This window comes from Notolepis coatsorum (assembly GCF_963971535.1).
Source record: "Notolepis coatsorum genome assembly, chromosome: 13".
Taxonomy (NCBI): Eukaryota; Metazoa; Chordata; class Actinopteri; order Aulopiformes; family Paralepididae; genus Notolepis; species Notolepis coatsorum.
The window spans coordinates 42,634,667-42,660,618 of NC_140177.1; the positions used below are offsets into that span (position 1 = coordinate 42,634,667).

The 25,952-nt window shown below is 41.7% G+C and overlaps 1 long non-coding RNA gene across 1 annotated transcript; it reads left to right on the top strand.

Annotated features, from left to right (window-relative positions):
• The first annotated feature begins 443 nt into the window (after positions 1-443).
• LOC311238795 lies at positions 444-12,186 on the top strand. The gene is made up of 4 exons (XR_014620394.1): positions 444-584; positions 891-974; positions 1,116-1,192; positions 10,439-12,186. It is a non-coding gene; the product is annotated as an uncharacterized lncRNA (long non-coding RNA).
• Positions 12,187-25,952: the final 13,766 nt, after the last annotated feature.

Below are 25,952 nucleotides of genomic sequence, written 5' to 3' on the forward strand. Positions count from 1 at the left end.
AAATTTTAGTATAGCAAAAGTGTGAGATTTTATGTAATATTTATACTTGCAATTATTGAACTAGTGTGAGGGACATCTAATAGGAAAATGTTTGAAGTACATTTTATAATCATATTCAGACAGCTTTTATAGTGTCCATAACACGGTTGAAAACGAATAGTGCCCATATCATAAAATAATGACAAATAATAATAGGGATTTGATGCCTGAAGTTTTTTTTTTTATTCCAAATCGTACTGGTTTTGTGGAATTTTATTTTATAGAATAATTAAAAACAAATCATCTTGACTTATCCTGCTATAGGAGTGTGGGAGAGACACATCTCATGGCCTGGCAGTCAGAACAAGTGTCTTCCACAGGGAGTATTTCATGCATGACTGTGTCTCCATTGTTATGTAAGCCATTAGCCAACACCCCAGTTTATAAATAAGCGACACAACTTGCTTGAGCAGAACAGAACCGGTCAGACATACAGTATAGGAACAGAAGGAGAGCTCCTCATCTCTCCAGTCCAAAATACAACATGCTGCTCTTGATCCTTTTGTCTGGGTGCTTGGTCTTGGCTGCAGGGCAGTCTACTACAGGTGAGGAGTACATTATTTATATCATTACCCAAAGTACAATTGCTACATGTATCATTTTAATATTTTTTTTTTTTTATTCTTTGAAATTAATATATTCAAGATTCAAGATGATTTATTGCCATGTGCACAGTTAGACAGACAGTTTGCAGTACAATGAAAAACGTACTTTGCTAGTCTGCCCTTCACACAACATCACACAGATCACAGATATGAAAGTGTCTAGGATGAAGTCATATAATATTTTGATACATGAGGCCCATTGTGCCACAAATTGTACTTGTAAATGCATTAACCTGTGCCATTCAGTAGGTACATTTGGCTCCCCGGCCAACGTGTCAGTTACCTTGGCGAACACGATGACATCTCCCGTGCCAGATCCCACATTCCATGGTGAGCAGCCTGGTGAGCAGGCTAATGGAACATTATGGTTGGATTATGAGACGTCTAGGAATATGAATTCATTGTCAGTTTTCTTTTTCCTCTAAATTTAAGTAACTAAGCCAGTTTTTCTTTTTGTTGTTGTTTACGCAGCACTTGCAATCATTCGAACAGTTGTTCAGTCCTATCAGATGCTAAATGAAACAACAATCACTCCAGTCTTGACAAAGGTAATCTTCTCTCTATGACCTATTCTCTAAACAATATTTTCTCCTATATTTAATAGATTATATTGTATACCTCTATATCCTTGTTCTCAGTTTACCTGGCAAGATGTATTGCATGTTTACCTTTCAGTAATATCCTGGCATTTGCACAACAGGTTTGATCAATTCAATGAGAGAGTGGACTTTTCTTTTTTTCAAATTGTGAATTTGATCCCAACTCTGGTGCATGCATAGATAGGGTCCAAAGGGGGGCTTGCACCTCTGTTCCTTTGCCCGGCTGCCACATGCAAAGTGCCCTCTTAGGAAGTGTTTACTTATTTTTTTGTATTTCTCTTTCTCCGATTTTTTCTCTGTTTTCTCCCCGTCCCAATTTAGTCGTTGTGCCAATTCCCCCCCTCCCCTACCTGGTTGTTGTTCGCATGTTCTCCTACTGGTCGGTACAAGGGAACCCTGAAGTATCCGCACGCTTCCTCCGACACGTGCGGCGACAGCCAGTGGCTCTCTTCTCACCTGGCAGTGAGGGCTCTCATCGGTGAAGTGTAACGCGTGGGAGGTCACGCTGCCTTCCTCAAGTCCTGCCTCCGCTGAGCAAGCGCCCAGACCTGACCTGTAGGCGTCGCTGTCCACAACGCCAGTTTCCAACCCACGGCTTCCCTCCCCCTAACCCAGCCAAACGAGTTAGTATAGCGATCAGCCCAAGCCAAGGCAATGCTGACTCCGGGAGTCGAGACCGCAGCCTCTTGCATTGGTGACGAGCGCAATCTCCGCTACGCCACCTGATTGCCTATTATTAGTTTAACATGATCTCCATCTCTATCTTAAAGGTATAATCTGTAACGCTGTCAAACAACCTCTAGCCCTGATTTGATTTGATTTTTATTCAAATCAAAAACAATATTATCATGACCAATTTGTATTCCTGAGGATATCACTTACAAGCATGAATTAAAACACTTATTTCCAAGGTGGTCCTCGATGGAAGACATAAAACACATAAAAACAAAGCACATAGCCTAGAGTTTCAGTACCCCCTGTCTACTCTAGCCCTGGAATCTGATTTCCTTCCCTATGGCTGCTGAGCCATTTGCTCTTCCCATACATGAGCCTTTACCTTTGTTTTATAAAAATGCTTTTAGTTTGACTTTGCTTGGTAGGCAGAAGTAATTCATTCCAAACTTTCCAAAGTACAATACCTGTGTAGAAAAAGGAGCTACTTGCTTCAGCTTTGTTTACTTTTTGTTGTTGTACCGGTCTGATGTGTGGGTTGGAGTTTAGTAACTTAATATACTGTGAATTTCTCCAGACCTCTCTTGGCAGAGCCTGAGGTGTGGCCAGCAGTAGCAAAGAGAAAACAATTCTCTTTTAGAAACTCGGTCTCTTAACTCATTGGCTGCCAGCTATTAGCCTTATCCTGTGGTAGCTACTGCCACACTGTAAACGATGGGAGTTAGTCACCTTGTTTGTAGAGCTAAATCTATATTCTATATTATAGCCATGGATACATTACTATAGTCATTTGACATTGACTTTCTTCCGGTCAAGATGCAAAAAAGAGATAATTTTCCATCCATACGTTCCTGTGTTATACCGTGGTGAATATAAGTATGGTTTTAGAGCGGTATAGGGTAATTCATGAAATGCTTAGTTATGGCAGTATACGTCGATTCCATTGTACACATTGCCATGTCTTGCCTATATACGCTATTATCCCGAAACAAAATCTAGATAATAGCTATTATGTTCCATCATGAATGCATGAAAGGGGGGAGAGGTCGTTTCTGATTATTTGATTGTCAATAACGGCATTCGCATTGAACACTAAAATCAGCCCGATCGGTGTAAAAGCATTGCAGATCAAGCTAAAATTGACGTCAAATCGCCCTTACCTGTGGCCGGGAGTAATCCAAAAAGAATATTCCAATTTCTTGATCGCCATCTGGTAGATCCAATGTCCATTTGCTCGACGGCATAATCCACCATAACATATGGATCGGGCATATTTGACGGGCTTCAATGTAACCGGCCGAACCGTTCGCCTCGCCCGAGAAGGAAAAATGAAACCGAGACCTGGGGCCATCCCACAGCCCAGGATACAATGTTAGAAAGGGTGCTCGATACCGCCGTCTAGCGTGATGCGGCCAGTATTGCACCTAGGCATTCTCAATACAATTCCCAATGTTAACCCAGAGTCAGTGGGCCTGTAATGAATAGAAATATAAAATAAAATAAATAACGATCAAATATATACCGTAAATCTTAAAATAGACCTCCAATAAAGGAGGGGCCTCTTATAATGGACGGGGGTGTTGATGCATTTAGACAAACACAGGCCGGTCTCTAATATAAGGTCGCAAAAAAAAGTATTTTTTTTATTTTCGTGCCGTGATATAGAATGAGATAAACTCAGGCGGTTAGGTGGCCGAGCGGAGATTGCGTTCGTCACCAACCCCGAAGCTGTGGGTTCGAATCCAGCTCACAGCTCCGGGGTTGTCACCAGCTTGGCTGGCCGTCTGCACTAATACAATTGGCTGTATTAGAGGGTGGGAGAAGCTGGCGGGGTGGGTCCGGGTCGTTGTAAACAGCGACTCCTACAGTTCGGTCGGGGCGCCTGCTAAGCGCGGATAGGACTTGAGGGGGATAGTGTGATCCTCCCACACGCTACGCCCTCTCGATGAGAATCCGCGCTGCCAGGTGAAAAGAAGCGGTGATTGGCTGGACGTGTGTCGGAGGAAGCACGTGGTAGCCTCCACTCTCCCAGATGATCTGACTGTGGGGGGTAAGTGCGCAGCGACCAGGAAGGGACTGGGAATTGGCATACGACTAACATTGGGATGGGAGAAAATCGGAGGAAAATGGAGGGGGAAAAAGATAAAAAAAAATAAATAAAAAATGAGATAAACTCATGCCAATGGAAATCAAGTGCTGCCTCCCGCTACACTGACTACCGTACATTAACGTTTCCCTCTGGTTAGCTTTAGCGCTAGCTAACGGTGTCATACTATCTAGATCTGTGGTGTCAGCTGGATGACGTTGACTTCGTTTGCAAACGTTAACGTTCGCTATCTATATGGCGTTGGCAGATGAGGCTGGCGTTGTCCAGTTGACACATTACAGACCATGATGGTTATGATAACGTTAGTAGCTAAAGCTACTGCATGTCAACAAGTCGATTCGATTGAGGAAGTCGAGAAGGTACCACACGCTAAACCGTCCCCGGACCCCACAACCTAGTATAGACAGTTCCAACTTCAGTGTGTGAATTATGTTAATCCCACAATTACTCAACTGCACTCAATATTTAAATACCAATGCTAGTCTAAATAAATGTAGACAGACAATGTACGTATTAATTTTTTTTAATAATAATAATAATAATAATAATAATAATAATTATTATTATTATTATTATTATTATTATTATTATAATTTAATAATAATAATAATAATAATAATAATAATAATAATAATAATAATAATAATAATAATAATAATAATAATAATAATAATAATAATAATAATAATAATAATAATAATAATAATAATAATTAACTGATCTACAATTAGACTCATCCCAGTGGCCGCGAAAGTGTTAACAATTGTGTTATTCTGCAATCTGTTAATAAAGTTTTCAATCAATCAATCAAACCCCTCCCCCTATACCCACTGAAATTGTATTCCACACATCAGACCAAAACTAAAACTGTAAACAAAGCACAATAACACGTTGTCATCTTTTCCCTAGAGGTCGCTGTTTGATGACATTACAAATTCCACCTTTAAAAGGAGGCAGAATATCCATCAAGAAAGTGGCGCACTATTTAAATTTTTTTATAATAAATAAAAGAGAGAGAGTTGGGGAACCCCTCCTTAATTTATATTTAGGAATAGAAACCCGGCCCCCCAGATGTATGTGTAGTTCTGAATGAGGACCGTTTGAAGTAGGCCAAGTTCTGTATCATAGTCGGTTCCGCTCGGCGTCACTCATGCACTGTCCTCGCACACGTGCACGCGCACTGAATAAAGACCACAATGTACCTTTAATCCCAATATTTGTCTGACCACACCCCTATCAGCTCACCTACATAAGCAGGTGTGTGGTCACCTGCTCTCCTCCTTTCTCGCTTTCACCACAAGGAAGTGCCTCGGTAGATCCCCACTTGACGTGATGTGATGGTTGGAAAACGAGATACGTTGACATCATATCTTTATTTTCTCTCTCACTATATTCGGGAAAATACGGCGATATTGTCTTCGTACTGGAGTGTCTGGAAGATGATGATCATTCTAAAAATCCTCCACCGGTTTTCGTATTGGGAGTTCGCGCCGCTACATGCTTTCCAAATGCAGTCCTTGCTGTGTGCTGGTTGCGGTAAAGGCACAGCTGGACTGTAGGACGCGCAGCTGTTGTGAGAAGCGGTGGGTTTCAGGTTTGGTGAGTTATGTTTTTGCTGGCGAGCTCCACTTGTCTGTTAGTGCTATGGGGGCTAGTTGACAATGTTTATGAAAACCGGCCCCAGACTAGGGTCTTTTGTTCAGCCTCTTAGGCGACGGCGGAAGACCTTGGTCTGAAGCCCATTATAATTAACTAGTGGGCCACGACCAATAACACTGGTGATCCCTGTGTTTTCTGGACGAGTGGTTGTTTCTCTGTCACCGTGAGGCCCCTTCTTTCATAATACAAATGAGAGTATTCCCTCACGAGGAAATATGGGCATGGATGTTCGTTAGCGGAAGATCTGTGTTCAAGTCAGCTACAGGCCAGTTGGGTATTGTGCTGGCTCCGTCGGGTGTTGGTAAAATCACCGTTGTAAAAGTGTGTTAACATCTTGTTTCTCTTCTCTCTTAAACAGTGAGGAGGGTTTCAGAACGGCGGCCTGTCTGAGTGATTGTTTCAGGTGATAGCTGCTTAGCTTACGTGCTAGTGGTGGCCTACTGTTAGCCAGTCAGCTGTTAGCTGCGGCTGCGGCTGTTGTGATCACTAGGCTAGGAAACGTTAGCTTGCGTGCTAGTTATGGCCTACCTAGGCTAGGCTAGGAAACATTAGCTTGCTGCTATCGGCCGAGTTCGGCCGTTAGCTTAATGCTACACTGTTGAACGTGCTTTGATTATAACATGTTTTAAACACTCTTGACTACGACGTCATCTTTGACAGAGGATGTTCGTCGAACCTGCCCTGAGCCAGGACGGCAAGGACTGCGTCAACAAGGGGGACCGTAGCGACGGGATGGAGCGGCGACGCTGCCCAGGTCGACAACACAGAACGGCTGTGTTTACTACGGTGCCTTGTTAGAGGCTGCAGTTTCGCTTGATCTGCGGTCAAGGTAGGCAAGGTCTGACCAGACCTTGAGCACGTCTTCTTGCTTTCCCTTCTAAATGTTTTGTAAATAACGATGTTTTCCAAAACGAGTGTTGCTGCACTACATTTAGGATACGATGCGAGTTATGTGTGAATTGTCTTGTCACTGGTATTTAGCTTCTCCATGCAAATCGGGTTGTTTGTTACAGATGTGAAAATGATCTGGTTTGTTGTGTTGAGAAACATCATGTGTGTTTATGTACTGTGTACTCACAACTAAGGGGGTTAAACTAACCTATAAAGCTATGCTTAGTGACATATGAGTAAAGAATGATTCTTTTCTCAGCCTGTAATGACAATGAACAGTGTGTTCACATATTAACAGGTTTACCTGTTCAACTGGCCGTATTAAGGGTAAAGTAGGAGGGTTGTGTTTTCCCCCCGGTTCCCTGGGGACTTCTTCATCCTCCTCTCAGACATGTTGTTACACTACATTGTGTCACTGTGTGGTAGGGATACGATGTAACCCTTAGCTTGATTGCTGAGGTTGTGCTAAAACAGCTTGAGAAACTTTATTTTCCTAAAAGAAAAGATTGTTTGGTCGCTTTTCGTGTGTGCTTAGCAAGGCCTGTGGCCGATACTAATCGAGAATTATGTATTCTCTCATTATGAAAAACGGCGTTCCTCTGTAGAGTGTTTTTGCCATTTTTTGTAGGTGATGATGGGTTGTGTGTGTCATGTGACCTACAACTGGGTTGGGCTGGCCACAGAAGCACATGTGTAAGTTTGGTACCGGGGCTCTTGGAGAGCCCTCTCTATTCTGTGTTTTTTCCTTAGTAAAAATCAGATAGCAGGTTAGCACATGCGCTGTGTGAAGCTGTTAGACGCTTCATGGAGCTGACTATGACTGTGTCATACTCTCTTTTTGTCATTACATCGTATCATGGGTGTGGGGTCATAAAGGGGTGAACTGGTAACCTTTCCTCCCCCTTTTTTCTGTTGGTCAGGGGTAAACCCACCTGTCCTTCAAGGTTCCTGTCACGTTGCGGTTCGGCACGTTACAGGGTGAGGGGGGGGGGGGGGGGGGAGTTTCCTGGTCCCACGCCCTGGAATATTGGGCGTGTGCACCGCAGAAATTCCCCCGCCATAGAGTACGTCACTGTGCTCTGTTGGTAGGACTTCCGTGTGCTGTTCAGGTCCATATGATGGATCTGTTTAAAACAGGGGGTGGTCAGGGCTCCTCCTCACGAAGCTCCTATTCGGGCCTTCTGTGAGTTGGGACTCTCCTTCCATGTGAGGGAGCCTCCTCAGAGTACAGAGCCTCCTCCTCAGATTGATTAGGTGAGTGGAACCTCAAGAAGGAGTCCTACTCTATTGTGTGTGTATTCGATTCAATTTGATTATTGAGTGTGTATGGGTTCAGTGCCTCCTCCCCGGAGAGCCCTAAAACCAAACTTTTACATGGCTCAAGGTGCAATATATTCTTTTCAATCTGTACAGCTCGCGTGGGAAGTCTCTCTGGGGATTTCCGTCTCCTCTCTATGGGAGGGTGGTGGAATGTAAAAATGTAAAAAAAATTTACCCCCGGCCGTGTAGACTGGGATACATACTGTTGGTGCTTCCTTCTTTTCTTTTAAAAAAGAGTCGGAGTTAGGAAGTATCACACCCCTCTTGTCGTTCCCCTGGGCGCCTTGGGGATTCAATGACAGGTCTAAATAGCCTGTTCATTGATGTGGTTGTGTCCGACACACGTATAGTGCTAGCTCGGGGTGTTCTGTAATCAGGCGACTGACTGGCACGCCTTGGTTGCTTGGGGTTAAAACTGCGTTTTTATAAAGCAACTGGGATGGAGGTTTTTCCTCTTCCGACGACCTGTTTTGGTTGTCGACGGATTCTCGTTCATATCTGGGGGATGATGACGGAATGGATCTGAACATATGTAGAGGGGTCTCACGCCCTGGGGGTGGGCCACCGGGCGCGGTTCGCCCCGAACGTCTGGGTGGCGCCTTCTTTTCATGTTTAAGATCAACACGCATATCTGCCCCTTCTCCTGGAGTAGGCATGTCGGCGTGGTTAGGGCACGGGACTGGTTCTGGTCACGCTGGTCCGGATCAGTTGAACCCGTTGTCGGCCGGGGATGCAGATCTGCTGTTCTGGTACCCTGAGGGACTTGGGCTTTTTTCAGGGGGAAAAATGCCAGGTCGGTCCGGGTGTCACAGGGTTAAGCGCTATGGAGACCCTGGTTGGGTAAATTTTTTACTCAGCTCAGCACTGTCGTAATGGCTTACGGCCATGCCAACCTGTACACGCTCGATCTCGTCAGATCTCGGCCGCTACACAGGTTGGTCCTGGTTAGTACTTGGTTGGGAGACCGCCTGGGAATACCAAGTACGGTGTGCTTGGGGCTGGTTCTCCATTCTTTTTCGCTCCTCTCTCACGCATGGCGAAGAGGGGCCTGTTGGGGTGGTCTTTGACCTCCTCTGGTGACCCTGTGCTTCCCGTATCGCCGGGCCCGGTCCAAAGTAATGTTTCGTCCACCCCGTAGGCCTGGGTTAACCCTTTTTTGAAAACTGAAACACTTGTACTGCGGTATAGCCGGTGTATACCTGCAGGTGTGTTTTGGAGTTTTTTCTTGAGGGGTTATAGGAACAACCACCGCATTGGGTAACACCAAGGTGGTTGATTCCCTGGTGTGTTGGAGCAGTGTCAACTCCCGGGTTCACCGGTTGAGGGTGCCCCTGCACGTTCATGACGTCTGCCAATCGTGTCAGCCTTCTCTGCCTCAACCCCTCTGGGTGTTTTTTTTTTAAATGGAGGCTTGGTCATGCAACAACGCCAGCATACGCCCCTTCCGCCGGGGCGGCTGTGTTCAGCTGTCCCCTCTGGCGCCTGTCTCATCCGCAGTCTCCAGGCTAGGGTTAACAGCCTGTTGCCTGGTTTTTCCCCGGTGCGCTGCCTGCTTCCGTTGGTTAACCTTTTTTGTGTGCTTATGGCCATGCTGACTGCCTGTTCTGCAGGGTCAGTGTGCCAGGCGGTGTACTATTGGGGGGACAGGGCCCGCTCGGCTGAGGGGCCTTTTGTCCGAATACGCTGGCGATGTGGGGGGCGGGGTCACTAAGTGCCCACCTGGTGGGGTCTTGATGCTGGCATCATGGACTTCTCCGGGCCCCCATTCCAGGGGGTCCAGTCCCTTTGGTGGGTCTGGGCCTTCCTTCGCGCTCCGCTGCTACGGCCTTGCCACGGGGTTGGGTTTGCCCTTGACCCCGTGATTCTGGGGGCAGTAACGAGGTTGTTCCCTCCGTTCGTTCCCGGGTGGCATGCGGGTTGTGCGTGTGTGTAGTCGTGGGGTCAGGCCACGGTCTGCTCACCCTGTGCGTTGAGTTGCTTGAGTGCCTCTTCGCACGGTCGGGTCCGTCGCCCTCCCGGGAAACCTCCAATAGGGGGGGTGCCCTCCATTAGGGTGGGTTGGGGGGGCTCGGCCCTCCCTGTTCTGATGGTTGTGGGGGGCCTTCAGCGGGGTGTATTTGTCGGCCGGTGGCTCCGCTCGGCCTCCCTATGTGCATGAGTGACGCCGAGCGGAACCGACTATGATACAGAACGTTAGGTTATGACTATAACCAAGTTCTGTTAATAGTGGTGACGCTCGGCGTCCGACGCCGGTGCAGCCCTTGATCTCACCTTGTGGTGAAAGCTTGGGAAGGAGGAGAGCAGGTGACCACACACCTGCTTATGTAGGTGAGCTGATAGGGGTGTGGTCAGACAAATATTGGGATTAAAGGTACATTGTGGTCTTTATTCAGTGCGCATGCACGTGTGCGAGGACAGTGCATGAGTGGCGCAGAGTGTCACCACTATTAACAGAACTTGGTTATAGTCATAACCTAACGGTATGAGTTGTTGAAGGAGGAGGTGATGATTGAAAAGTGAAAAGTCATTAATGTTTCCTCTTGCAGATCTCTGATTTGATTTTGGAGCAGAAGCCAGGTGCAACCTTCCATCTGACTGTGAAGAACATCAAAAAAACAGTCTGAGATGTCTCACCTCACAAGTTTATATTACGTATATATATATATACTGTATATACGAAATGCAGATTAAATTAAGTTTATCAAATTAATCTTCTTTGTTTTCTCTACTCCTAACATGATTTGCACGAGTATGGACCTTTAGAACTGTGTATATGGTTGTGCTGCAGCTCACATTGCCCTTAACCTGTTCCACCCCAGGTGAAAATCTGCATAAAATGTATACCTAGGTAACTGGAATATTGCTCCACTTCTACAAGGGCTATTTGCATATGGTATCTAGGTACATCTATGGACCTCAGTGAATGTATTCTCAGTGTCAGAAATATTGTGTCTATTACTAGGCTTGCTTAAATTGTGATGAAACAAAGGAAAATATGAATTATGATTTTTCTTTTCATCTTTGACAGTGAATAACACCATGATAATAATGACCAGACTTAAAAAACTGCCACTGACCTCGTTCAGTACCCTCTTGAGATAATGTGTACAAAAGATCTAAGGAAATTAATAAAGGGAAGATGATAAAACCGAAGGTTCTGTATATACAGTACTGAATTCTCCCATCCGGACCAATGCAATTTGAAATATTATTATAGAATATAGAATATATGCTTATACATTACCTTATTATAGCCAATTTGCACATTTATATATATATACATATAGTATCTTTCAAATGCCCGAGTTCAATTTGGATTTAGTATCACCAGGCGTGCATAATAACAGATAATGTTATTGTACTGTAATGTACTGTAGTTTTTTATTTTTCTCACAGTGCAACCATTTTGAAACTAATTTCAGATCTAGTTGTTCCTATATGCTAACAATAGGGAGGAGAAACTAACTGTGTTTCAATATTTGTCAATTCGTTACCTTTTGTGGCTTATTATCAAGAATAATAACAGTTATTGACATATTCATAATTCAACTCTGAACTTTGAACCCCCATAGAACTTGAAGGGAAATGTAGTTCGGAAAAATGTCAACGCTGATCCACAGGTATGAATGCCCTCGACAAAATGGTCGCAAAGAAACTACAATTGCGTTTTTTCTAAATTTTCAAAATGGTCGCCGGCTCGGATTAGAGTTCCACAAAACAAAAAGGTAAAACCATATTATGACACTTCTAACCTATTGCTAACCTATTGCCAACCTAACGTTTTACATTCTACATGCTTTTGTGACATGGTAGTGATGTTAATACTTGAAAACGGTTGATTTTAAAATCGCTAATTATTTCCATCACTCATAAAAATATGCCTATATCACGTGAAATTCAAATAATATTTTCCTCCTTACTATCTATCCATCCAGATTGTTTCGGTGTGATTCGCCTAACTTTGGAGATATCTGCAGCTACTTCAATACAATGGACCTGAATGGCACTCAAACTTTGTGGTGCTTAAAGCACCAAAGAAAAAACTATTTAAACTCAAAAGCAATGTCTCTTTCCAGAAATCATGACCTGGTTACTCAAAATAATCCACAGACCTTGTTGTTGTGAACAATTTTCTACTGAAGTACCATTCATTATTATTTTTTCTGCCCCCTTAAGGCGAGACACTGCAGGTGAATAGTCAAATATACGTTTTTTGTTGATTTTGAGATTTTGTTATATTTTGCTTCCTAAACATGTCTTCTATGAAACTAGTGACAATAAAACGTCAATAACACACATTTAGTTGTTTATTTTACATAATTTTGCCTTATTGCATCCAATGTCAAGTTAGACCGCGCTCTCAAGATACGACACTGGGTGCTGAAATCCCATTAAGTATTATATAAAAGAAGCAGTGAAGCCAGACCAGCACTCTCAGGTTCAAAATTTAATGGCAGCCTGAAACAAACATGTTTCGGAAATATGTATTCCTTCTTCAGTGTTATAGCTTGCAATGGACTTGCAGTCAAGATAATGGTTATATACACACAGGTGGTTAATGATTTGGCAGGAAATGACATCACAGCGCAGGTGTGCCTGAGTCTATTGGTCCTCAATGACAAAAGAAAAGACCTATCAAAATAGAGTCTGTTAGTAAATACAAATTATACAAATATACAATGTATAAAAGACATATAAAAAGACATAAAAAACACAAAAGCAAAAATTGCATTACATTACCATACCAGAAACTTGCTATGTAACATGCCCGTAGTTTATAGGGCTAATTGAGCCCCTATACTTTTTTCTTTTTTCTATTAAGCATCAAAGGATAAACATACCTCTTGCAGGAAACAACCACTTGGATTAAACCATATAGATAAAAGGTACTTAAAGGAAACAGGTTAAAACGTTCTCTTCATTCATTCCTCTAGGTTCTATGCAATCAAACAGGTGGATATAATAACATTCCCGTTGTAACAGTAACTTATGTCTGTCTCCCCCTCTCGCGGGCCTGTGGACTAACTCAAGTCCCATGTATCTGAGATCGTTAACGGTATGTTTACACCTGGAAAAGTGTCTAGCTACTGACGACTTTATATCTGAATTTCTCACTGAACACTTATGTTCACTGATTCTTGTTTTAAAGGCTCTGGTTGTCTTCCCCACATAAGAAAAATCACACGGGCATTTTAGTAGATACACAAGATTGGATGAATTACACGTGATACGCCCTTTAACAGGTATTTTTTTGTTCGTTTTCGGGTGCGTGTAAAATTTCTCTTTGATCATGCCTTGACACTGTACACAGGCTTCACATGGAAAATTTCCATCAGGGATATTAGACAAAAAATGTGTAGGTTTCCTTACGGGCAAGTCGGTTTTAACTAATAGGTTGGATAAATTCGCTTGTCTTTTATAAAAGTAATTAGGCGAATGTTGAAACGCTGTCCCTATTATTGGATCCGACTGTAGAATATGCCAATATTTATTGACAATGCTCCGTATGCCTCTCGTAATGGGGCTAAAAGTGGACACGAAAGATACTTTGTCTGTGTTTTCTTTTTTCTTTTTGGGGATAAACAACGAGGCCCTATCAATCAGCTTGGTTTTATTCAGGGCTTTACGTGTCAAATCGACACTATAGCCTCTGTCATGAAAACTGCTTCTTAGAACTTCTGCTTGTGCAGTAAATCTATCTTCAGTGTCGCAAATTCTCCTAGAACGGAGTATTTGGCTGAAAGGTAGACTATTTTTCAAGGCAGGAGTGTGGTAACTGGAATAATGTAAGAATGAGTTACGGTCTGTCTCCTTTTTGAAGACCTCTGTATGTAAAGAAATACCATCCGGGGCTTTCTTGATCAAAACATCTAGGAAAGGTAAAGTATGTATATCAGACTTTAATGTAAACTTTATAGTTTCTCTGCAGGTGTTCAGGTACTCAAGGAAGGCATCAAGATCAGACGATGTACCAGACCAAATAAAGAACATATCATCGATATATCTCATATAGGATTTGACGAATTTCTCAAACGGGTTATTATTAAAAATGTGGTCAGACTCATACTTGGACATGTACAGATTGGCTAGGTTCACATTGCATCCATAAATGTGCACATATTTAATGGGGAAGTGCCTTATTTGCATATATAAACATAAATTTCAGAAAACTTGCAATATATTTTTTCTTAGTTTATATGTACATAACAAATTGGGAAAGTTTCATAGTGATATCTATTCAAATATTTTTTGACTATTAGGGGGTACTACACTGTACTACACTGTTTGTAGCCTGTGTGTAGTTCTGTTCAGTTCAATAACATCATTATTATTATTATTATTATTATTATTATTATTATTATTATTATTATTATTATTATTATTATTATTATTATTATTATTATTATTATTATTATTATTATTATTATTATTATTATTATTATTATTATTATTATTATTATTATTATTATTATTATTATTATTATTATTCAGTTATCAGGCATGTGTTTAGGTTGTCTATTACTAATGGTTTGATTAGGTATTGTGTTTGTAAATATCTGTTTAAAAAAAAAAGTATGGCATTTTACAATACAGAACTTTGAAGGCGTTTTCCCAAAAATGAGTTTTAAGAGTTTTTCCTCATACTCTGAGCCAGAAATCTCCACTTCAGTAGCACTCACATACACCAAACCTTCCAGTTCTATTCATATCTATGTTATGAAGGTATGTACAGAAGGGTTTGTTGATATCGCATTCATACCCTGATTTATATCACATTTTATTCCTAAAAACATGGCGAAATATAGAATTTTACCATAAAAATGGACTGAATGGAGTATTTTCTGATTTATGGAGTGATAAAAAGAGATATCCAAAATCCCCTCTGTAATAACCTTTGGCTCTAATATGTCAACAAAATGAAACTATAATTTTGAAAATGGCTTTATCCAATGTTCAGATTTCTGTCCTGGAATTATATGCAAATTAGTGCATATTTAAGTAGATCATGCCTCATTTGCATATTTAAACATACAATTTCAGAAAACTTGTAATACAAAAAAGTCTTGTCTTAATATAAGTAATCAACTGGGGAAGTTTCATTGTTATATCTATTAGTTAATTTTTTTTACCCTATTCACCTGCAGTGTCTCCCCTTAAAGTATAATACAGCCTACAGGGACAATAGGTAAGACCTGGGGCACTACTTTTGTAATTAGACATCCTTGTAATCCATCATTGTTGTCAGGGACAACAATGGAAATAAATCCTGGACTTTTCGTTTCTATCCCTGACAAAGCAAATACTCATGTAATCTGTATAGTTTATTGTCTAAATAAAACTACCTAACTACTACCTACGAATGTATAGCCGGTTATTGAGAGAAGACATGGTTCTTGAAAGAAAACATGGTTATAATTTAACCATCTAATTAATACAAGGTGTGATTGGATGGATGTTATACTACAACACCTACAGTATGACTGGGAGATGAACATTTTAAATGCATGCTAAAACATTATTCCACCGTTTTTGGATATGTGGGTCCTACTTGGTTGATTGATTGATTGATTGAAAACTTTATTAACAGATTGCAGAATGGGTACAGTACAGTACAGCTCAATACATACAATTGTTAAGGGGATGCAGACCAGAGAAAGACTTTCGTCTTGTTTACATCAGGGTCCCCCATTTTCAATTCATCGTAACATATATGACATACAGATAGACAGTACTGCTACATCTATACATTTATGACATATCAGATTTGCAAATACAGTACTGTTTGTGATACGAAAAGAGTCCAGAAAAGAAGTATATACATTTGACGTAGAAATTGTACATTGGAGGAGGTTGGGTAGGTGGGGGGGGGTACTGTACATTGGAGGTGGTTGGGTGGGTGTGGGAGGTTGGGTAGGAGTGGGGGGAGGTTGGGTAGGAGGGGTGGGTAGGGGACACTGTACAACTGTACAAGCAACACTGTACATTGGAATATTGACAAGACCATACTTGGTCATTTTTACTGTACATTGGAGGGGGTTGTGTTAGGACATTTACAGGGGCCAGTTTCGAATTGCAGTCTCCCGTAGGTGTTTTTTGAGATTGTTTTTGAAAGTGGGTAGTGATTCACATTCCTTTACAGCTTTGGGTAGTGCGTTCCACATTGATGTGGCATAATTGCAAAACGTGTTTAGTCCCTTGTTTAAGCCGAATCTGGGTTTAACATGATTTGTGGAGCTCCCTCTGGTGTTGTGATTGTGGTATTCACTGACCTTTGGGAAGTATTTTGACATGTACATGGGTACCTTGGTCGTGTAGTGTATCTTGTAGACCAGGCCCATTGCAAGTTGCTGTACTCTGTCGTCTACTCTAAGCCATCCTAGGTTGTCAAAGTGGGCAGGGGTGAGGTGGGTTCTAGGAGTAAGGTCAAGCAGTAGTCTGACCAGTTTGTTTTGAGATGTTTGTAATTTTGTTTTTAGCGCCTTTGAGGTGCTTTGGTACCATGAGGTGCAAGCATAGTCGTAGTACCCTTGAATGAGTGCTCCTGCCAGAGTCTTCAGGGTATTCTTGTTTACCAGTGAGGAGATCCGGTACAAGAATCGAGTTCGTTGGTTGACTTTTTTTTATTACATTGGATGCCATTTTGTCACAGGAAAGATTTGCCTCTAGGATGGAACCCAGGTAGGTAATATCTTCTTTCCTTGTGACAATATTGTCACCCACTGTAACTGAGAAGCCGTCGGTCTTGCTGAGTTTGTTATTTGAACCGAAGAGAATGGACTCTGTTTTGCCCATGTGTAATGATAGTTTGTTATCAGCGAGCCATATGCAGATTTAGCCTAGTTCCGAGCTGAGGGTTTTTTCAACCTGTAACTTGTTCTTGTCAGAGACCAGCAGGGCTGAGTCGTCCGCAAACAGGAACAAGTTGCAGTCACAAGCTGACGACATGTCATTTGCATAAATTAGGAACAGTAGCGGACCTAGTATGCTTCCTTGTGGAACACCACAGCTTACTGTGAGGGGGGGGGGGGGGGGGGATAGGGTACCGTTTACCTCCACCATCTGCTCTCTCCCCTCCAGGTAGGATTGCATCCAGCTCACTGATAGACTATCAAAACCAATTGCTTTTAGCTTGTCAATCAGAATGGTGTGATTGACAGTGTCGAAGGCCTTTTGTAGGTCCAGCATGGTATGTTATTCTTGCCTTGATATGAGTTTGTATATCAGACCTTTGTTCAATATGCTTTTCCATTGTAGAGACATGTGGCAGTTATTTTGCAATGCATCACTTCCATTGATTACCTGTGTATCTGAAAATGTAGGCCTATCGTTAACAACATCTGATGGAATGGCATGCAAACCTGTAGAACTAGACTGTTGACCTTTAAAGTTACCAGGCTTTGTGTCAGAGTCTAGCACAAAAAGATGTGTCTCTCTTTAAATATCAAGACCTAATATACTGGTTAGCATTTGCATCAGGTGATATCACCATTGGAATTGGAATTCCGGAATTGGTCGGTTGGTCGGGCGGGACTTGAAGGGGAATTCACATAATGTGCTTCCTGTGCCCCAGGACAGTTCAGTCAATATTTGGAAGCACCGCTCTCTACTAAAGCTAGACGTCAGAGATGTCTAGGGATGCGTGTTTACAAATACTGACTGAACTGTCCTGGGGCACGCACAGGAAGAACATAATTATGAGAATTATTGGAATTAAAATGAGTGGCATTCCCCTTTAAAGGGATATTTCACTTTAGTAGATTTAGAAGTAGTAGTATAGAAGTCTTACCTCTGTTAAATTGTATCTACAAGTAAGCTATGCCACCACTGCTGTCTGCCATTGTTGTCTGTCAACACACCAGTCCCCACAGGCTCCTCATTCACTTCCATTCATTTTGGGGACCTAAATATCTTACTTTTTCTTAATGATATAGTAGTGTGCCACTACTAATGCCACTAATGATACTGTCCTAGTAAAATTGTATTTGTATATTTGAAAGCTCCACTCAGGCAGTGTGCCTAGATTTCGCTGTATGTAATACAATGACAATAAAGGAATTCTAATTTTAATTCTAATAAATTGTTGATTATGTTTGTAAATATAAATTTGTGTAATAAAAAAAGTGTAATTGTTTTCAGTTACGCAAATCGAATAGTCTGTATTACTGTATGTGTCAGTGTCATGGAATATTCCAGAATAAAATTCGAACTCTCTTAGACTTGATTTACAAATCCTGGTAAATTCAACAGTAATATACTAGGCCAAAAGTATATCAAGGCCAAGTTGGTTCACACACTGATTATTTTTAGGGATGTTGTGAAAGAATTTACAAAATAATTTTTTATTCAAAACTGACAAATAACAATATGAAAATGATATGCCAAAAACATAAAGGTATAATCTGTCAAACAGTCTTGGCCGTTAAATTGTTAAATAGTTGAATGGCGACCCATCCCCTATCCCCACTCAACTCAACAGCACTTATTTATGAGGTTGAATTGGAAAAAAAAGGCTGTCTGATGGGTGCATGTTATTGTTTACAGTTATAGCAGTAGTTACATCATATTTATGCTCAAAGCCCCCAACCGCACAACTTTAATAATAAGGAGTATCCATTGGAATTGGAATGTATACAGCACATCTATAACATTATCTACACAAGAGAAATCTACGGTGTACCATATCAGCCCTTGTGCTTAAAATCACATGAACAATGGTAATAATTCAGCTCTCATTCCATAGCATTCCAAGCAGAAGTTCAGACAAGGCTACACTTGGTAGTAGAATACCCGAGACAGATCCAGTCACTGCTGTACTCCTTGTATCCTGGAGCCTTCGACAGGCCACTTCCTGTCAGGAGAAAAACACATGCTGTACTGTCATGGTCTGAACACCCTAAAGTACTGTAAGTCGTGTGTGTGTGTGTGTGTGTGTGTGTGTGTGTGTGTGTGTGTGTGTGTGTGTGTGTGTGTGTGTGTGTGTGTGTGTGTGTGTGTGTGTGTGTGTGTGTGTGTGTGTGTGTGTGTGTGTGTGTGTGTGTGTGTGTGTGTGTGTGTGTGTGTGTGTGTGTGTGTGTGTGTGTGTGTGTGTGTGTGTGTGTGTGTGTGTGTGTGTGTGTGTGTGTGTGTGTGTGTGTGTGTGTGTGTGTGTGAGAATTATTATGGGGAGGTACCACAATTGAATAGGAAAAATAAATACATTTCTTTCATCCTATTTGAATGAAACACATTGAGTTTGGATATGGAATAAACAATCTTATATTTTATATATTTTCTCACATATAAATTAGCTAATGTTTCATAAATAATGTGCAAATGTGCAAATCTGCAAATCTGCGTTAGTGGCGAGCGCCTTGCCCACTGCGCCACTTAGCCGCCCAATTCCTTGTATTTCTGTTTTCCATTCCGTTTCAGCTGTCCTTTCTTCTAACATCCTTCATGTCTTTCTCTTGTTCCTGTAGTTTTCCATCAATTGTCTCGAGTCTCTTATTTATTTCTTCTCTGAGCTCGTCCTGACCCTTCTTTAATTTCCTCCCTGAGTCTGTCGATATTGTTCTGGATGTTCTGCGTGTTAGCTTGGATGCTAGTCTGTATGCTAGCTTGTAGCTCCTCTACCCAAGTGGGCACCTCTGCTCTGTCGCCTTCCTGCGTCACCTCCTTGTGTCGATAACTTTCCTCCGGTGCTTGTATCTCTTCTGGGGTCGCTTTTCTTTAGCTTTTTCTCGTGTTCATCCTTCCTTTTCTCTTATATCATTGAATTGTCACCTTTTATTTTGTTTTAGATATTTTAACTTCCTTTTTCGTTGTTCTTTGACCGGGAGCTCTTTACAATGGCCGTCTACCCGAACATCTCAAACCGGAAGTCCCAAATTTGTCTGTTTCAATGTGATGAATAACTAAATAGTTGGTAATTTACAAAGGGTTTAAAAAAAATTATATCATGGGTTTATTAAAGAAAATATTATATGTACAGTATAGGGTGGAAAATGTGGATTGTTGTAATTTTTTCCACATAGTACACGATCAACTAAATGACTGATTATTAAATATAATAATAATAAATACATTAAAATTAGGGCTGGGACTTTATCGCATTAATTGCAATTAATTAACTACAGAAAGAATTAAAAGTAAAAAGAAATTAATGCATTTAATCGCATGATGATCTTTCTTGTGTAAGAAGAATGTTACCTTTCAAAGGAGACCAGACTCATGCATGCGCTATATAAGTATAAAGTATAATACATCGCAAATTACTTTTTTTCTTAGTCTGGTTTGTTCATACATAATACTGAAAAAATAAGAGAAATTGAGATCAATCAAGGTTTTTTTTCTCTCCAATGGTCAACTGTTCTGGAATGTACTTGAAAGTACTGCGTTTTACTTTTACCTCAAAAGTGTTTGAGTTTACAAAAGGTCCTTTGCGCTATATATATTATTCCTAAAATTGCTGCACTTTGTTAAAAATTGCATTGATCCAGCTCCGGGATTGTCACCAGCTTGGCTGGCCGTTCACACTAATACAATTGGCAGTATTAGAGGGTGGGAGAAGCTGGCGGGGTGGGTCCGGGTCGTTGTAAACAGCGACTCCTACAGTTCGGTCGGGGCGCCTGCAAAGCGCGGATAGGATCTAAGTGGGATAGTGTGATCCTTCCACACGCTACGCCCTCTCAGTAAGAATCCACGCTGCCAGGTGAAAAGAAGCGGTTGATTGGCTGGACGTGTGTCGGAGGAAGCACGTGGTAGCCTCCACTCTCCCAGACCGACTGTGGGGGGTAAGTGCGCAGCGACCAGGAAGGGGATTGGGAATTGGCATAACGACTAACATTGGGATGGGAGAAAATCGGAGGAAAAAGGAGGGGGAAAAAGATTTAAAAAAAAAAAGAAAAGAAAATGCATTGATCTAGGGCGGTCAGGTGGCGTAGCGGAGATTGCGCTCGTCACCAACGCAGGAGATGCTGGGTTCGAGCCCAGCTCTTGGCGTTGCCACCAGCTTGGCTGGCCGTTCACACTAATACAATTGGCAGTATTAGGGGGTGGGGAAGCTGGCGGGTGGGAATCTGGCGTTGTGGACAGCGACGCCTACAGGTCAGGTCTCTGCGCTTGCTAAGCGGGGCAGGACTTGGTGGAGATAGCGTGCCCTCCCACGCGTTACACTTCACCAATGAGAGTCCTCGCTGCCAAGTGAAAAGACGTCACTGGCTGTCGGCGCACGTCTCGGAGGAAGCGTGCGATCGACTCGGGACGCCCTTGTACCGACTCGTAGGAGAACATGCATACAGCATGCAGCCAGGTAGGGGAGGGGGGGGAATTGGCACAACGACTAATTGGGACGGGGAGAAAATCAGAGAAAAAAAATAATAAAAAAAGAAATTGCATTGATCTGTTGGTCTGTGTAGTAGCTAATACAGGATTTTGCTGCTTAAACGTATGTATAATGTATATTCATTGATTCACTCGTATACCAAAATCCATTTGAATTGATAAATGTTGCTTTTCGCATCAAATATTGATATGCGATTAAAATGTGATTAATTTCGATTAATTAACTATAAAGTCTCGAATTCATTCGATTAAAATCTTTAATCGAGTCTCACCACACGTTTTCTTTACCGCTTCTGTAAATTACCAGCTATTAGGAAGAAGCACCATGTGAAATTTTATGGTAGAATCTACAAGGTAAGGTGAAAAGTGAAATGTGTTTTGCGTAAAGAGAATGTCCTTTCGAGAAAATGTTAAATTTGTTCAGTAGCTTGGTTTAACTTTACGCAGCTCGTACAAAAATGTGAGAATATTATATTTATAGTTGCTTTTGATGATTGCCTTATATGTTTTATAAAACTGCAGTAGTTGTAGAGGCAAAATGTGATAATATCTCAAAAGGTTCTTATCAGCCAAAACCATCCTTTTCAACTGGGGTGCCTTGCCTAGTGCACCACTATAAACAATGATGAAGATGATGATTAAATATTTTCCTTTAAGGGAGTTCCAAATGTGCTTTACAGAGTAAAATGATCCCACGTGCATATTGTCAGGCCAGAGATATATAGCCATAAACTACTGCACACACAATGCTTGTCAACGGTTGCCACTCCTACCAAACACACACAAGGAGGGGACGGGCTGAGCCTCCTGGCTACTCCATTAGCTGTGAGAGACGATTGGGGTATTAGGAAACTCCATTATAGTAGTTCTTCCAAATTTTGTGAGGGTGGAGTGTGTCATTATGACATATAAGTGCTGCCAAATTAGCACAGTCCACTCCCTGCCAATATTTCTGAACAGAGATCGCTTTGGCCACATATAGCGATAATTAATCACTTATGCTCAATCTGGTAGAGGAGGAGGAGTTTAATGATGCTTTGTGGTGTCATTTCCCTTTAATGGTATGGAAGCTGATGATTGATCAGCCCAAGCAAGCGCAGCGTTATTATATAGCGCTCTAATCCATGCCAAAGAGAGGACACATTCTTACCATCTACCAGGTTCTGGAGGCTGCAGAGGCTGGTGCTATTATCACTTAAGTCTATCCACGCCTCGGATGTTGAATCACCCTGGTCAATAAAAAGACACATGTAGTTGTTTTACATAAAACACAAAAAGGGAAACACAAGAATGTACAGTATAAGAATGTCTATTGCAGAAGTAGAGGTGAATGCAGAAGATCGTATTGATAATACATTTGAATTTTTTTTACCCAGGGTAGAAACACTATATGCTCTTCCTCAAGCAACACCCTGCTTCACACTCACACAGTTCCACTCATTCACAACACAGTCATACTGTTAGCCAGTGAGCCCCTCCACTGCCGGTGGTTGGGGATTAAGTGCCTTGCTTGAGGGCACATCAAGGATGTTGAGGGAGGCGGGAGTGTTCATTCATTCAGTGCAGGATCAGAACCAACAACCTTTTAGTCACAAGCCCAATCCTCTAACCTTTAGGCCCGCCACTGCTGACGGCTGATGCGTTTATATTTAGCTTTTTATTGCATCTTTGATTTTAGGTCAGAGGATGACAGCCATTTTGTTAGTTCAGAACAAGACACACTTACCATCACTCGGCACATGGTGGCCTCCTCTGCCGGATAGAGAACATATTGAAGGTTGTCTACGTACTTGGTCAGTGGGGAGGTGTGCTTGGCTTTGATCAAGTACGGAGTTGAAGAGAGAAGCTGCCGTACAAATTGAAATCAATTGATGAGATACAACAGGAAGACCATAGTAACATACAGATTTTTTTTTAAGAATGACATCTTTAAACCCTGTGGTAAACACCCTTACTGAAAGGTATCATGGTATATCAGAATCACAATCAGTTGTATTGTCACGTCTTCTATTCCTGTTACCGCATAAAGGAGTGACATTCTTGTTCTTTGCTCCTCTGCCTAGAAGCAGCATCAGCACGAAGTAGATTTCCACCGTCCATCGGTGTCATGGTTTATACCATGACATTGTTAAATACAAAAGTGGTACCATGACTTTCACTATGGCTGTACCATGGTAAATGATTAACACAATGGCGGGTACCGTGGTAAAACTGACAACAAAACTAAAAGAAACAACATTAAACTACCACGATACCTTTTTGTAAGTGTAGAGTGGACTATGCACCAGTGAGGATGTATTAAGTCTGACCTCGTATAAGCAGGTCTCTCCTCCAGAGGGACAACTCTCCATAGTCCTCCAGGCCTTGATCTGGTTCACCAGAGCTGTATATACATCTCGACAGGGGATGCCGAACAACCTAGCGCCCCAGAACAGTATATTCAGATTCTTTGTTGTCACGTCATGTAACCTTTACAAGCATAAAAGAGTGGAATTATTTTGTCTTGGTTCATCTGCCTTGCAGCAGCGGCATCAATAAAATAGCATAAAATAGCAGCGTAAACAATGATAAAATAGCACTGATTTATAATACAATAGTGTGGATATAGCATGTGCAAGGTAGCAGCAGAAACACCAATAAATTACCTCTAAATTATAATAATAATAATAATAATAATAATCACAGTAGTGTGGATGTAGCGTGTGTATAGGCGTGGGGTGACAGGGGGGTGGGGTGGGGAGGTAGAGCAGTCGTCCTGGTAATTCGGAGGTTCCCGGTTTGATTCCCGCTCCTCCCAGGCAGTCTGTCCTTGAGCGAGACACTTAACCCCTAATTGCTGCTGATGTGCAGGTTGGCACCTTGCACGGTCGCCTCTGCCATCGGTGTGAATGTGTGAGTGAACGGGTAAAATGTGAGGAACAAATTGTAAAGCACTATATAAATGCACCATTTATTTACCATTTATAGGCCTTGCCTCAGTACAATGTGCATGCAGATTGTTTGCATGTGTGTGTGTTTGTGTACTCATAGTTGTGTCTCTGTGTGTGTGTGTGTGTGTGTGTGTGTGTGTGTGTGTGTGTGTGTGTGTGTGTGTGTGTGTGTGTGTGTGTGTGTGTGTGTGTGTGTGTGTGTGTGTGTGTGTGTGTGTGTGTGTGTGTGTGTGTGTGTGTGTGTGTGTGTGTGTGTGTGTGTGTGAGTCACGGATAGACAGCATGTAATGTAATGATGTACTGTACATACATGACTCATTACAAGATACATCTATTGAGGGCTTAGTGCACCAATATCAATATCATCAGCAAGACAGCATTCCAAACAATGAAGAGAAGATATGCATCTGGAGACTCCTCCAAGAAGATAATGCCAAGCCCTCTCTCTTATCCAAGTTGGATCTGACTTCATATGGCACAGCAGCATGAGAAGGATACTTGTGGTATCGTATGAATCTATGTGTGACCCACATAACAAGTGTGGGAAATTGTGGTGAAGAGAAGGTTAAAAGTCACAGGCACCTTGTCTAATATGGATGTGACCTAGATACCAAGTGATAACAGTGGATGTCACATAATCTATCTTTGTCTGGCAAGTCACAAGCCACCGTCTCCATTTCGAGAACATTAGAGGCAGACGTCGCACATCTAAATTATATTTATTTCTCTATGTAGTTTTTCCCATTTTGTCAGTGAACACACTATTCGCTGCCGGGCCTCTGACAAATGCTCCTTTGTTATGTGCAGGTAGTTTGATTTTGACTAACTTTTAACTTTTTATTTGACACAACATAATTAAAGCATCTAAACAAAACATTCAAACATTTTGAAACCCACAAGAAAAGAAAAAAAAACTAAATGAAAATCAAAACCATGCCAAACCAGTAGGTAAATCTATGATTATATCTTCCAATCGATGATGATGCCAAATCTAGTATTACGTATAACCATTCATTTCTCTGGGCTTAAGTTAAAGTAGGTATTCAGATCCCTTACAGTACATGTGAAACAAACGTCGACCTAAAAACCCAAAATATATATGGAAAATATATACAAGTAATTACAATATACACTAAAAATGTACCAAACAATATCTGGAATACATACCATATCACTTTGCACTTTGCATTCGCAGTAGCCGTAGCTGAGATGGTTAACGAGGCCCCCAGAACCACGGCCGATACCACCACCAGCAATTTCAGGTCCATTGTAGAGGTATTGTCTGCCTCGTAGCTACAGTAGTACGTTGTTGATTGTACAGGGTCCCTTTGAATGGCTGTCTGTTGGCACATTGGCTTTTTAAGGGCAACACTGCCAGTTACCTCACTGCACCGTACAGGTCATGTGAAAGAGTGGAGAAGGAGACCAGAGCAACATTGATTGACACGGTCCAGAACATGTGAGACGCAAAGAAGCGCGGGAAAACCTTGGTTTGAGGTCATCAGGCAACAGGAGTTTGTTGAAGTATAGTTAACTATACATTGTAGCAAAATGTCAAACTAAGAGTTAAGAATAAAATCAAAATTGTGGGCGATAGACTAATGTTGTTTCTCACTGTCTGTTTCCTATCTGATCAAAAGGTACAACTACAAACAATCAGATATTGATTCTGACCATAATATTTGGTTGATAATGAAAAATGTACAGGTATTATAGCAATATCAGTTATTTTACTTAACATACAACAAATACATGAAGTTTGTGACTGACATGCCACAAGCTTCTTAACATCTTGAGAGGCTTGGCA